The sequence below is a fragment of the Myodes glareolus genome, chromosome 9 (genome assembly GCF_982192425.1).
Source record: "Myodes glareolus chromosome 9, mMyoGla1.1, whole genome shotgun sequence".
NCBI classification, from domain to species: Eukaryota; Metazoa; Chordata; class Mammalia; order Rodentia; family Cricetidae; genus Myodes; species Myodes glareolus.
Window position 1 is genome coordinate 147,597 of NC_142034.1, and position 14,503 is coordinate 162,099.

Here is a 14,503-nt window from a genome sequence, read left to right on the forward strand (position 1 = left end):
CACCATTCGCTTCCACCCTGGCTTTGTCTCAGAACAGAAGAGAAGAGGCCTGACTCTGCTGCACTGCTGCAGGTGAGTAACATCTTTGTCAGATCCTTCCTGGGCCACATGTGGGGCAAGAGTCATCACACATCAGACTCTTCCCTTCCAGAGAGGCGCACAGTCCCATCCTTCAGCACCTGGCCTTAACCCTCCTGTTCTAAAAGCCTCTAGCATGTCTCTAGCATGATCTCCTCCACTACTTCTGGCTTTAAGATACCTTTGATCTGATGTGCAAGGGAGGCCTCATAGCAGTACAGGATGCTGGTGTCATATAGCATCGTTCTCTGAGTTACCAGCAAGACTACTCAAGGAGATAACCTCTCAATCGCTAAGGGCTACCATCTCGAGATGTGTAATGAAGCCTCCAGCATCCTCATCTTTGTGCTCAGGTGTAGGGTAGATCTAGATGGAACCATTGCTACCCAGAATCACTGAAGCACCACATGGCAAGTCATGGAAATAAGTCTTTTGTCATTTCACCAGGGAAGGAGAGACTTGGACTAAAACTACCTGACCTAGCTTTTCATATTTCAGGCTCCTTGTGTGCAGAGAAAAAGCTCCATCCGAGAACACTACCTGAACTTCCACACTGATGAGTTCTCCTTCCTGTAAGAAGTCTCTCATGGCCAGCTCATCCTCTGCAGATCTTCTCATCAGCTCCCCTCCAGGCAGGTTCATGGATGAGAGGAGTAAGACAGAATCCAGCCTGGAATTTGTCTCCACCTTCCACCTCTTCTGTTGAGCCTCTGTGATTCTGCCCACTACAATGTCTCCTACTTCTCCAATTGTATCTGGTTTTCAAGGCTTTCACACAGATCAGCTTGTTCACTCTCTCCACCGAGCCAGCCACAGATGCAATGAACTTCTCTTCCCCCATGTATGTCCCATGTCCCCACATGAATCCTGTGTCCATGGTGATTGTATCCCCCGGTACCAACAAATGTTTCTTAGAGTCATGGCCCAGGCTCTCACTGAGAGGTTTGCAAGCCTTAGGAAGCCTCATCTCCATCGCCATCTTGGTGCCAATGACTTACACAGGCTTAGCTCTACTCTTGGTGCTGGATGTGCAGTCTTATAATTAATCCAACTTCTGTATAATTATTACGGGTTTGGTCAGTGCAGAAATGACCAAGAAGCCTATGTCTGTACCAGGATATAATTAAGTTTCCAAGCTGTACAGCATATACAAGATTAATGACTAAGTTCAATTGTTCTGTTAAGGATTCATGATTTCTTGACTACTAAGGGATCATATAAAGAAGCACAAATCAGCCTGAATGCTTCACTGCCTGAGGGAATGCAACAGTCTGTCAGGAACTAGGAGGTATATTTTGACCCAGGAACCATGGACTTTAACCTGAAAAACCTATGACATGGGTCTCTAAAGGCAGTTAGGTTGGGTAAACTCCATGGTTCCCTGAAGAGCCTACTGCCCACTAAAATCCTATGACCTTGACCTCCACTGTCTGCCATCACTCTCAACATTCCCATCTTCTAGGTCCTACAAGAACAGCTAATTATGCTCTTTGTCCAGTTTTCTGATATCTTAAGCATTCTTATAAGAGTCAACATTCCCTGGTCCTCTGCAGCAACAAAATCCCCTATGAGTCCCATTTTTATTCCAACTTTATTCTCTGTTGCTGTTATTAAATTATGCAATCAAAAGAAACTCAGGAAATGAACATGTTTATTTGGTTGTTAACTCTATTTCACAATTCCTCCTTATGAGAGCTTAGGATAGATACTCAAGGTAATAACTAAAGGCAAAACATGTGGAACCATTGTTTTCTGGCTTTGTCACTGTCTTGTGCTCAGCTAGCTCTCCTATCTATCCCAGGGCTGCTTGTTCAGAGATATTGCCAAATCAGTGGGAGAGCCTTCCTATATCAATCAAAATCAACACAATCTCTCTCATATACCTTAATCAGGTATTCTGATCTAGGCACACTCTCAATTGGTATCAGATCACTCTAAGTTATGGCATGCTGATAGCTGAGGCTAATTAGAAGAAAGAGACAATAATGTACAAGAAGGTTTTAAAGATCCAAAGGCAACATACTATTCATATCAATCACTTAAGAAGTAAAAACACAAACATGAAGATAGACATGCCAAGAAATGGAAAGAGGCAAACATCTAAGACAAAGAAGAGAAAACTAAAACTGTCTCTCCACAGAAACTTCCAAAACCAATAAAATCTCAAGGAAGTCATAATATGAGAAATCTGAATACAAAATTGGTGAGACCATTATTTTCCAGAAAATGAACAATATACTTAGATAACAATGAATAAAATCAACAACATAGATGGGTAGTACTGACAAAGACAAAAAGACATATTATGCTCCTTTAAATAAAAACTACAAGATTCTAACCAAAATCAAACTGTAAGAAATCACTGACCACCACTCATCCTAGACATTTCAGTTCTTTATCCTTTACCAATAACAGAAAATGACTTGGATGAGGAGAGCTGTTCCACCAAAACTGGAGAGATTCAGTGCTGGCTACCCCCTCCCGCCTGCCATCCCAGCTCCCATCCAGGTACAAATTCCTATATTTCTCCCTTCCCCCTGGGGCCATAAAATTTCCCCAGATCAGCTGCCTTGCTAGCTGGACCTGGGCTGTAGGCGCATCCCGGCTGGAGGCAGTTGCTGGGTCTTAAAGGCCTCCCTGAGGACAGGTGGACCAGGGGCCAGCTCAGCCACATTCCTGACCAGCAGGGGCCCTGACTTCTAGCAGAGGGCCATCGGAGGGGTGAGTTTCCTTTGGGCCGGGGCAGGGTCCCGGTGAGGAGCAGCTTGGGCGTTCCCCGACCCCATAGATGCCCAGGTCGCCCTGCAGTGCTGGCTACCCCCTCCCGCCTGCCATCCCAGCTCCCATCCAGGTACGAATTCCTATATTTCTCCCTTCCCCCTGGGGCCATAAAATTTCCCCAGCTCAGCTGCCTTGCGAGCTGGGCCTGCATTGTAAGCACATCCGGAAAGAGGGAGTGCCTGTGCTTCAATAGGCTGCCTGAGGAAAGGTGGGCATTCTGTCAGTGAAGTCCCTGCCCAAGAAGGGAACCTGATCCGGTAACAGAAGTTCCAATAGAGAACATTTGAAGTAAGAGATGGGCAGACACCAAGGCAAGACCTCATCCAACAATCTGAAAAACAACATGAAAACACCAGATCCCAAGGACCCTACAATAGAAGGACTTGAACACCTTAATCCAGAAGAAGTGGAAAAAAGTGCCATTATGAAAGCAATAGAGTCCCTTAAACAGGATATGAATAACTCCCTTAAAGAATTGGATGAGAAATATAACAAAAAGTTTGAGGAAATGAGTATAGAATTAGATGAGAAATATAACAAAAAGTTTGAAGAAATAAGTAAATCCATGAATGAGACCCTGAGAAACCAAGAAAAAACAATCAAACAAGTAAAGGAAACAGTCCAAGAATTGAAAACTGAAATGGAGGCAATGAAGAAAACACAAAACGAGAACCGGCTGGATATGGAAAACCTAGGTAAACGAACGGAGACTACAGAATCAAGCATAACCAACAGAATACAAGAGATAGAAGAACGAATCTCAGATTCTGAAGATACCATAGAGAAAATAAATGCTCTGGTCAAAGAAAACGGCAAATCCAACAAATTCTCTTCACAAAACGTTCAGGAAATCTGGGACACAATAAAAAAACCAAATCTAAGAATAATAGGGATTGAAGAAGGAGAAGAACTGCAGATCAAAGGCCCAGAAAATATATTCAACAAAATTATAGAAGAAAACTTTCCCAACCTAAAGAACAATATTCCTATGAAGGTTCAAGAAGCATACAGAACACCGAATAGACTGGATCAGAAAAAAACATCCCCTCGCCATATAATAATCAAAACACAAAACATACAGATTAAAGAAAAAATTTTAAGAGCTGCAAAGGAAAAAGGTCAAGTAACTTATAAAGGTAAACCTATCAGGCTTACACCGGACTTCTCTATGGAAACCATGAAAGCCAGAAGATCCTGGATAGAGGTACTGCAGAAACTAAGAGACCATGGATGCAAACCCAAACTACTATACCCAGCCAAGCTATCGTTCACTATCAACGGAGAAAACAAAATATTCCAGGATAAAAACAAATTTAAACAATACGTAGCTACTAATCCAGCCTTACAGAGAATATTAGAAGGAAAATCACTACCGAAGGAATCCAATATTCCCAACACTGCCTACAATAACTCGAACATCTAGCGACCATTCACAAGCACAAATCAAAGAAGAAAAACACAGACACTTTACTACCTAAAAAGAAAAAATGACCGGAGTCAACAACCACTGGTCATTAATATCACTTAATATCAATGGACTCAATTCACCTATAAAGAGGCACAGACTTAGAGATTGGATACGAAAACAGGATCCAACATTCTGCTGTTTACAAGAAACACACCTCAACCACAAAGACAGACACCTACTCAGAGTAAAGGGTTGGGAAAAGGTTTTCCAAGCAAATGGACCTAAGAAACAAGTGGGTGTGGTCATTCTAATATCTAACAAAATCGACTTCAAACTAAAATCAATCAGAAGAAATGGAGATGGACATTTCATACTCATAACTGGAACAATTCATCAGGAGGAAGTCTCAATCCTGAATATCTATGCTCCTAATATAAAGGCACCCACATATGTAAAAGAAACTCTTCTAGAACTCAAGGCAGTCATCAAACCACACACACTAATAGTAGGAGACTTCAACACTCCTCTCTCACCAATGGACAGGTCAATCAGACAGAAACCAAACAGAGAATTAAGAGATTTATTGGAGGTATTGAATCAAATGGACTTAACAGACATCTATAGATCACTCCACCCAAATAGGAAAGAATATTCCTTTTTCTCTGCAGCTCATGGAACCTTCTCGAAAATTGACCACATACTCGGTAACAAAGCAAACTTCCACAGATACAAAAAAATATTAGTAACTACCTGTGTCTTGTCAGATCACCATGGACTAAAATTAGAATTCAACAACAATGCTTCCCCCAGGAAGCCAACAAACTCATGGAAGTTGAACAGTCAACTACTAAATCACCCCTGGGTCAAGGAAGAAATAAAGAAAGAAATTAAACTCTTCCTTGAATTTAATGAAAACAAAGACACAACATACTCAAACCTATGGGACACTATAAAAGCAGTGCTAAGAGAAAAGTTCATAGCACTAAGTGCCCAATTAAAGAAAGCGGAGAAAGCGCACATTGGAGACTTAACAGCTCACTTGAAAGATCTAGAAAAAAAAGAAGCTGATTCACCCAGGAGGTCTAGAAGACTGGAAATAATCAAACTGAGGGCTGAAATCAACAAAATAGAAACACAGAAAACAATCCAAAGAATCAATGAATCAAAAAGCTGGTTCTTGGAGAAAATCAACAAGATTGACAAACCCCCTAGCCAAATTAATCAAACGGCAGAGAGAGAACATGCAAATTAATAAGATCAGAAATGAAAAGGGGGACATAACCACAGACACAGAGGAAATTCAGAGAATCATTAGATCTTACTATGAAAGTTTATATGCCACAAAGTTGGAAAATGTAAAAGAAATGGACATTTTTTTAGATAAGTACCATATACCAAAGTTTAACCAAGAACAGGTGAACAATCTAAATAGACCTGTTAGTCGCGAAGAATTAGAAGCTGTTATCAAAAATCTCCCTACCAAAAAAAGCCCAGGCCCAGATGGTTTCAATGCAGAATTCTACCAGAACTTCCAGGAAGAGCTAATACCTATACTCCTTAACGTATTCCACAATATAGAAACAGAAGAGTCATTGCCTAATTCCTTTTATGAAGCTACAGTTACCCTAATACCAAAACCACACAAAGACACAACCAAGAAAGAGAATTACAGGCCAATCTCACTCATGAACATCGACGCGAAAATTCTCAATAAAATACTGGCAAACCGAATCCAAGAACACATTAGAAAAATTATCCATTATGATCAAGTCGGCTTCATTCCAGAGATGCAGGGCTGGTTCAACATACGCAAATCTATCAATGTAATCCATCATATAAATAAACTGAAAGAAAAAAACCATATGATCATCTCACTAGATGCTGAAAAAGTATTTGACAAAATTCAACACTCATTTATGATAAAGGTGTTGGAGAGACTGGGGATACAAGGATCATACCTAAATATAATAAAAGCAATATACAGCAAGCCGACAGCAAACATCAAACTGAATGGAGAGAAACTCAAAGCCTTTCCACTAAAATCAGGAACGCGACAAGGCTGTCCACTCTCTCCATACCTCTTCAATATAGTGCTTGAAGTTCTAGCAATAGCAATAAGACAACATAAGGAGATCAAGGGGATTCGTATTGGAAAGGATGAAGTTAAACTTTCGTTATTTGCTGATGATATAATAGTATACATAAGTGACCCCAAAAACTCTACCAAAGAACTCCTACAGCTGATAAACACCTTTAGTAATGTGGCAGGATACAAGATCAACTCCAAAAAATCAGTGGCCCTCCTATACACAAAGGATAAAGAAGCAGAGAGGGAAATCAGAGAAACATCACCTTTCATGATAGCCACAAATAGCATAAAATATCTTGGGGTTACTCTAACCAAGGAAGTGAAAGACCTATTTGACAAAAACTTTAAGTCTTTGAAGAAAGAAATTGAGGAGGATACCAGAAAATGGAAAGACCTCCCCTGCTCTTGGATTGGGAGAATCAACATAGTAAAAATGGCAATTCTACCAAAAGCAATCTATAGATTCAATGCAATCCCCATCAAAATCCCATCAAACTTCTTCACAGACCTTGAGAGAACAATAATCAAGTTTATATGGCAAAACAAAAAACCCAGGATAGCCAAAACAATCTTATACAATAAAAGAACTTCTGGAGGCATTACCATCCCTGACTTCAAACTCTATTACAGAGCTACAGTATTGAAAACAGCTTGGTATTGGCATAAGAACAGAGAAGTCGACCTATGGAATCGAATAGAAGACCCAGATATTAACCCACAAACCTATGAACACCTAATTTTCGACAAGGGAGCTAAAGGTATACAATGGAAGAAGGAAAGCATCTTTAACAAATGGTGCTGGCATAACTGGATGTCAACCTGTAAAAGAATGAAAGTAGATCCATATCTATCACCATGCACAAAAATCAAGTCCTAATGGATTAAAGACATCAACATTAATCCGTCCACTTTGAACCTGATAGAAGAGAAAGTGGGAAGTAGTCTACAAGATATAGGCACAGGAGGCCTCTTCCTAAGTAGGACCCCAGTAGCACAGACAATAAGAGAAACAATGAAAAAATGGGATCTACTGAAACTGAGAAGCTTCTGTAAAGCAAAGGACACTGTCAGTAGGACAAAAAGGCTGCCTTCTGACTGGGAGAAGATCTTCACCTCATCAGACAAAGCTCTGATCTCCAAAATATACAAAGAACTCAAGAAACTAGACACTAAAACTCTAATTAACCCAATTAAAAAATGGGGTACTGAACTGAACAGAGAATTCACAACAGATGAACTTCGAATGGCCAGAAGACACTTAAGGTCATGCTCAACCTCCTTAGCGGTCAGGGAAATGCAAATCAAAACCACTTTGAGATACCATCTTACACCTGTCAGAATAGCTAAAGTCAAAAACACCAACGATAGCCTATGCTGGAGAGGATGTGGGGTGAGGGGAACACTCATCCATTGTTGGTGGGAATGCAAACTTGTGCAGCCACTGTGGAAATCAGTGTGGCGGTTTCTCAGGAAACTGGGAGTCAACCTCCCTCAGGACCCAGCAATTCCACTCTTGGGAATATACCCTAGAGATTCCCTAACATACTACAAAAGCATTTGTTCTACTATGTTCATAGCAGCACTATTTGTAATAGCCAGAACCTGGAAACAGCCTAGGTGCCCCTCAATAGAAGAATGGTTAAAAAAGGTGTGGAACATATACACATTAGAGTTTTACTCAGCGGTAAAAAACAATGACATCTTGAATTTTGCATGCAAATGGATGGAAATAGAAAACGCTTTACTGAGTGAGGTAAGCCAGACCCAAAAAGAGGAACACGGTATGTATTCACTCATAAGTGGATTCTAACCATAATTAAAGGTCTTTGAGCCTATTATTCGTGATCCTAGAGAAGCTAAATAAGAAGATGAACCTGATGAAGATTATTTAGCTATCCGCCAGGAGGTGGGAAATAGGCAAGAGTCCCAGGTAACCTCGGGTGCATGGGGGGGGGTGGGTGGGAGGGTTGATGGAAGGGGAGAGGGTTAGAGAGAAGGGAGTAGGGGAGGAATGGGGAAAGCTCGGTGCCCTGGGATGGGGGGGGAGGAAGGATGAATATGGGATCAGGGAAGAATATATTTCAACTAAGGGAGTCATTTTAGGGTTTACAGGAGACTTGATTATATATGGGATCCCAGGTCCAAGGAGAGATTCCCCAGATTGTTCTCTGGACAGAGGAGAGGGTGCCTGAACCGGCCGTGGCCCATAACCATACTGATGAATATTTTGCTTATCACCATAGATCCTTCATCTGGAGAAGGACGGCGATACAGACGGAGACCCACATTGGAGCACCGGACTGAGCCCCCCAAGGTCCAAATGAGGAGCAGAAGGAGGAAGAACATGAAAAAGGAAATCAGGACTGCGAGGGATGCTATCACCCACTGATACAAGGGGACGGATCTAATGAGAGTTTACCAAGGCCAGTTGGACTGGGACTGAACGAGGACGTGATCTAACCAGATTCTCGGAATTTGGCCGGATTCTCTGAATGCGGCTGGCCCGAAGTCTTTCTGAAAAGCCATTGACTATGATACTGGGACTTGTTTCCTCTGCATATACTGGATTTTGGGGATCCAGTCTGCTTGGATACTCACCTTCCTGGACCTGGAGAGAGGGGAGAGGAACTTGAACTTCCCACAGGGCAGGAAACCCTGACTGCCCTAAGGGACGAAGAGAGAGGAGGAGAGGGAGTGGGGGAAGTGGGAGGGTGTTGGGAAGAGGGGCGGAAATGGAAACTTTTATAATTTAATAAAATTTACTTTCAAAAAAAAAAAACTGGAGAGATTCACTTGAAACCTTCTCATGCCTTAACTTTGTAGTAAATAGTTTTGACCATTAAAAAAATCTCATTATCTTATAGTAAAGAAAAGAATCTCTGTTAGGATCACTTAGACACCATTTTGTTCCCCCTGACTGATGATTGCCTGGAAGTCTGCAATCAGAGTGAGGAAATGAAAACATTTTAAAACAAAATGAAAAATAACTGATTTTTAAAGAATCAGTGAACACCTGAAGCAACTTGTTTGACTCTAATTGCTTTATAAGTCACAAGCACTTTTGAAAACAAGTTTATTGCTATATTTTGTATATGTTTGTGCATGAGTGAGAATGTCTTCCATGTGTATACAAGTAATACAAAAAAGAGGGGTTCAGATGCCCTGGATCAAAAATGGTAGAGTTATGAGCCTCACAACTTGAGTGTAGGTATCTGAACTCAAGGTACCTCCAAAATGAATATGTGCTGAGCCACCTGCCAACATCCATAATACCTTTTATCCAAAAAACCAAAAGTCTCTCACAGATTAACAAGATAACAAAACCTAAATAAATAAAGAAGTAAATAAATGATCCTTGGAAACATGATGCATCAAAATTAAGATGATGTGTCTCGTAAATTTACACCATAAATGAATATAGTACAATAATTCCCAACAATTTATAACAGGAAAGCTGATTACAATGCTACATTCATATTGGAAGCACTCAGGGTAATCAATGGGATTATGAAAAATTAGAAGATAGACTGAGATATAATATGATTTCTTTCTGGGTGGTGGTGGTACATACCTTTAATCCCAGCACTCAGGAGGTAGAGACAGGAGGAAATCTGTGAGTTTGAAACCAGCCTGGTCTACAAACCAACTTCCAGGACAGGCTCCAAAGCTACATAGAAACCCTGTCTCAGGGGAAAAAATTACCACAAAGTTGATTAATAAAGAATGCATATGATATTTAGGAAAGAATAAAGAAGATGGAGAGAAAAAGCCAAGAACAAAGGGAAGAAAATATAGTCAGCTATTAATCAAAAGACCAAAGGAAACTTAGTCAGGAAATGTGTAATCTTGACCGATGTTACCCAGCTACCTATGATTTTATGTGTATAGAAATTGAATAAATAAAGACTTCACAATTTTCACAAAATTACCCCAAAGTGACCCTTAAAAAGATGTTTCTGACTCCCCAGCTATTGATATTTCTTCTAGAGCGACCCCATGCTCTAGAGCCCTCTCTGAAAAAACAGATGATCTACTGCTATGGTTCTGCAGCCCTTAGACCTCCTTGTGTTTTCAGGTAAACCCCAGCCTCACTGATGCTCAATCCCAAAACAATGTAGAATAATTTCTGCTTCCTGTCAAATGGATTATAGCATAAGATATAGATTCTGCTCTATCTACCTGCCCAACACCATACACACCTAAGCAACCTCTGCAGTTCAGAAACTCCCTTTGTCCCCGGAAATTAAACATCACTGAACCACACCATCACAGCTGGTGGTAGCAGAAAGTTAGAAACATTTTAATCATGCATTGTGAAAAGACAACATCACCATAGTTCTACCAGCTTTTAAACTATTTGAAACATTTATAAGACAAACTTGATAGTAGACTGCAATATTCAGAAAATTATCAGTTTTCAAATCTGTCTTCCCACTGCACACCAAAAGCATGACTCTGTTTGTAGAGTGGATAATGATATTATAAGCAAAATACCTACCATGGCAGGGCTGCAGAGTCTCCCTCTTCCCAGGAAATCCATACAAAGGGAGGCTCAGAGGACAAGGAGCACTGCACAGGTCATTACATAGAGCAACAGAACCACAGCCTGGCTTATGGTCCATCCAAATCCCAGCAGAAATGATAGCTCAACAGACCTTCCCTGAACACCCTACACCCACTATGGCATAGCTTGTGATCTTCCTTACAACTTATCGCAACAAAAGTAGAGAAGAATCCTGGAAAGAACCTGCAAGCTACCTGTCACTATTATTCCTGATTGCTAAGACTTTCCTGCTGGGCCTCAGAATATTATCAGCTCCCATAATGGGTGATCAGAGATCAAATGACTCAGACAGCACAGTACTTCCTGTTCTGCCCTTCCAGCCTAGTAGACAGGGCCCTAGTCCAGAAAGTTTGTATTCTAGTAGACATTCATTCACTTTCCTAGAGCATATCCTGTTCCTCATCCAAAGCACAGGATCCTTTGTGTGCACCTTCCAAAACACACTCAATGTGCAGTGCAGCCAACCTGTCACTTTATATCTGGGAAATCCTGTGGCCAAACACAGGCCACATTCACAACTGTTGTTAAAGAAAAATGGGCCAAGAACTAAAAGATAATAAGGGGTCATGGTAAGGCTTGGGGAAAGGAAAGAGAATGTGGATATGATATAATTATCTCAAAAAATTATTTTGAAAAGTTGAAACAGGATTTATGGCCATGTGTTTCAGAAACAAGGGATTTATATTAGAGCACATCAAAGATTTCTCAAACCTTTTTTCTCAGGGTGTATATTTAAAACCAGTAAAATAACAGTCCTGTCAGGCAGGGCCACATTTTACTCAGATCTATTTTGGTTGAACTACTGTAATATAGCAATTTGGTTTCATAATAAGTTTGGTTCTTTATTGAGATTCTTAATTGCTTGGTCTGTGGACATCAAGAAATGATGATCAGGACATTTATGGAGCATCTAAAATTGATTACCTAGTTCCACACTGCTAATCTCAACTACTGTTGAAGTAGGAAAGTTCTCAACCACTGTCCTGTCTCTATTTTTCTGCACTGTGAATCTACCAGCTTCGAGCCTGACCTATGTACTCACCCTCTTCATCTATAATCATACACTGAAAGTCAGAGAGACTGGAGGTCACTCATTAGCTGGTTTATTTTTCCATCCCACTGACCAGTTAAGGCCCAGTCCTGAAGAATTTGACGGACTATCTACCCAGCAATGGGCAACAGAAGGATTAGGTTTTCAAAGCAATTTTCAGTTATACATTGTGAGACAACAATATTACAAACTCATAGTCTTTCATGCCAGGATGGCAGAACCTCCCCCACTCTCAAATAAGCTCAGAGGCCAAGGGCCACTACCCAGGTCACCACAAAGAACAATAAAACCAGTCTGGCTCAGGGTTCATCCCTGTCCAAGCAGCTCTGACAGCTCAGCCAACCTGCTCTTCCTGGTCTGGGGACAGTTGCTCCTACATTCACCATGGCATGGCTTGTAGTCCTCCTTACAGCTTCCTAGAGCAGAACAGGAGAATCCTGGAAAGAACCTGTAAACTACCTCCTACTGGTGCTCCTAATTGCTAACCAGAGTCCCTCTAGGATCACTAACCTGGGCTTCAAGACATTAGCAGTTATCCTACTGGGTGAGCAGAGATCGAATGTCTCAGCAAACATCCTCCAGGTTTGTCCTTCCACACTATGGTCAAACAAGACGCTAATCTGAAAAATTTGTAGTTCAGTAAAATCGTCCATTCTCCCAGAGTACTTCCTGTTAATCCTCCAAGGCACCGGGTCCTGTGTGTGGTCTGTGGACACACAACATGGCCAGACAGGACATTTATGGAACATCTAAAATTGATCACCTCACTACTGACTACTAATGTCAACTACTATCGCTGCAGGAAAGCTTTTACTCTCTTTCTTGCTCATCCTTTGTCTGTTGTGATTACACTGGCTTTACATTGGTCAGTGAACTCAATTCTTACACAGGTCCCACTTCACTTGTAAATTCACAATAAAATCTACAGAAGTTGGAGGATATTCATTCACTGACCTATTTCTCCTTCACACAGACCAGTCAAGGTTCAGCATGGTAGGAGTTGCAGGACTGTCTTTGCAACACAAGGCAGTAGAGAAAGGATTAGGTGTTCACAGCAATTCTCAGTTACATAGCAAGATGCAAGCCTGGGCTGCAGGAGACATTAAACTAAACCAGTTGTTCTCAATCTTCCTAGTGCTGTGACTTTTTAATACAGTTACTCATGATTAGTGATCTCCCCACCTATAAAATTATTTTTACTGCTACTTCATAACTAGGTTTTGCTACTGTTATGAATTATAATATAAATATCTGTAATTTCTGATAGTCTTAGGCCAGTCCTCTGATAGGTTCATTTGATTCCCCCAAAAGGAGTCATGGTCGATCAGGTTGAGAGTCACTGCTCTAAACTGATATAAATAAACAGATGAATAAATAAACAGGACTTAAAAATGGAATGAAATTCAAAAACTGGGAAACATTGGAAAATAGAAACAAAAAGAGATTATAGCAGTCATGCCATTGAAGAAAATGAAACCTAAAAAATGATAACCAATAAATGACTTCTTAAAATGATAAAAATAATTGAACCCTCAGTTATACTGACTTTGAAACAGAGTAGGCAATTCCTTGGTAGGGAGAATGCCATTAATAAGAGAGTGCATGAATTTGTGCCATGTAAAATGTTAGCTGTTGAATGCTGCAAGCTGTCCCATGGAGTTACAGCCAATGACCTGTGTCTAAGTATCTGAGCTGACTTAACTGTGTCAACCAAAATTGAACATATCTGCATGGGAGAGTTCACTAATTGGAAGTTGAATACTTTGTAGTTCAAGCTCTCCTCTCTAAATTGTACACCCACTAATTCTGTCTTGATTCACATGGAAAAAATTAATGTATGATGGAAAATCACACAGAAAGTTACACACTGTGCCCCATCAGGTCCTTCTTTGTTATGGAAACCCCTGAAACTCGTGGCCTTAAACTTCAGTCTATGATCTAGCTATTGTCCAGTGTGTTTACCCCCTCCAGTGTACACAGTACATCCTTCCTACTTTTCTGGTCTGAAAAGAGAAGTCATGCTCCACATGCAAATCCTTTTATTGTTACTGCAATGGATAGTCCCATTGCATGACTCAAACTGGTAATTTTAGAACTCTGTGGTGCAGCATACTTGTAATCCAAAAATTTATGGTGGTTAGCCAAGAGGATAGCAAGGGCAATGCCCTGTGGGGCTGCAGACAGGATTCAATCAGCACAGGGGACACTGAGTCACAACTGCTTTCCTAAGAGCTGAAAAATGCAGCTGTTCTAGAATTATTATACTCTCCTGGCACACAAGATTGTGACCCCATAATGGCCCTTGAGCAGAGGTCAGAGGCCTTTAATGGGGAAGTGGGTCTTCTGGCTGGTTTGTCTCATTTGTTATACCTATTTGTCATTCCTATAGGAATATAACTTAATGGCTGATTAATCCTGGTGAACAAACATTTCCATCTCATCATACTAATCTCTAACAGGCATGGTATGCATGCTACTCATCTTCGGATATTTGGGGTGCAGCCCCCCCTCACTAAAATTCTACTTTCTGTG

At 40.8% G+C, this 14,503-nt stretch overlaps 1 protein-coding gene and 1 pseudogene across 4 annotated transcripts in view; both read right to left on the reverse strand.

Annotated features, from left to right (window-relative positions):
• LOC146893706 (uncharacterized) overlaps positions 1 to 14,503 on the reverse strand; it is a 32,374-nt gene that overhangs the window by 17,218 nt on the left and 653 nt on the right. The window lies entirely within an intron of this gene.
• LOC146893707 (exosome complex component RRP4 pseudogene) lies at positions 186 to 3,208 on the reverse strand (annotated as a pseudogene).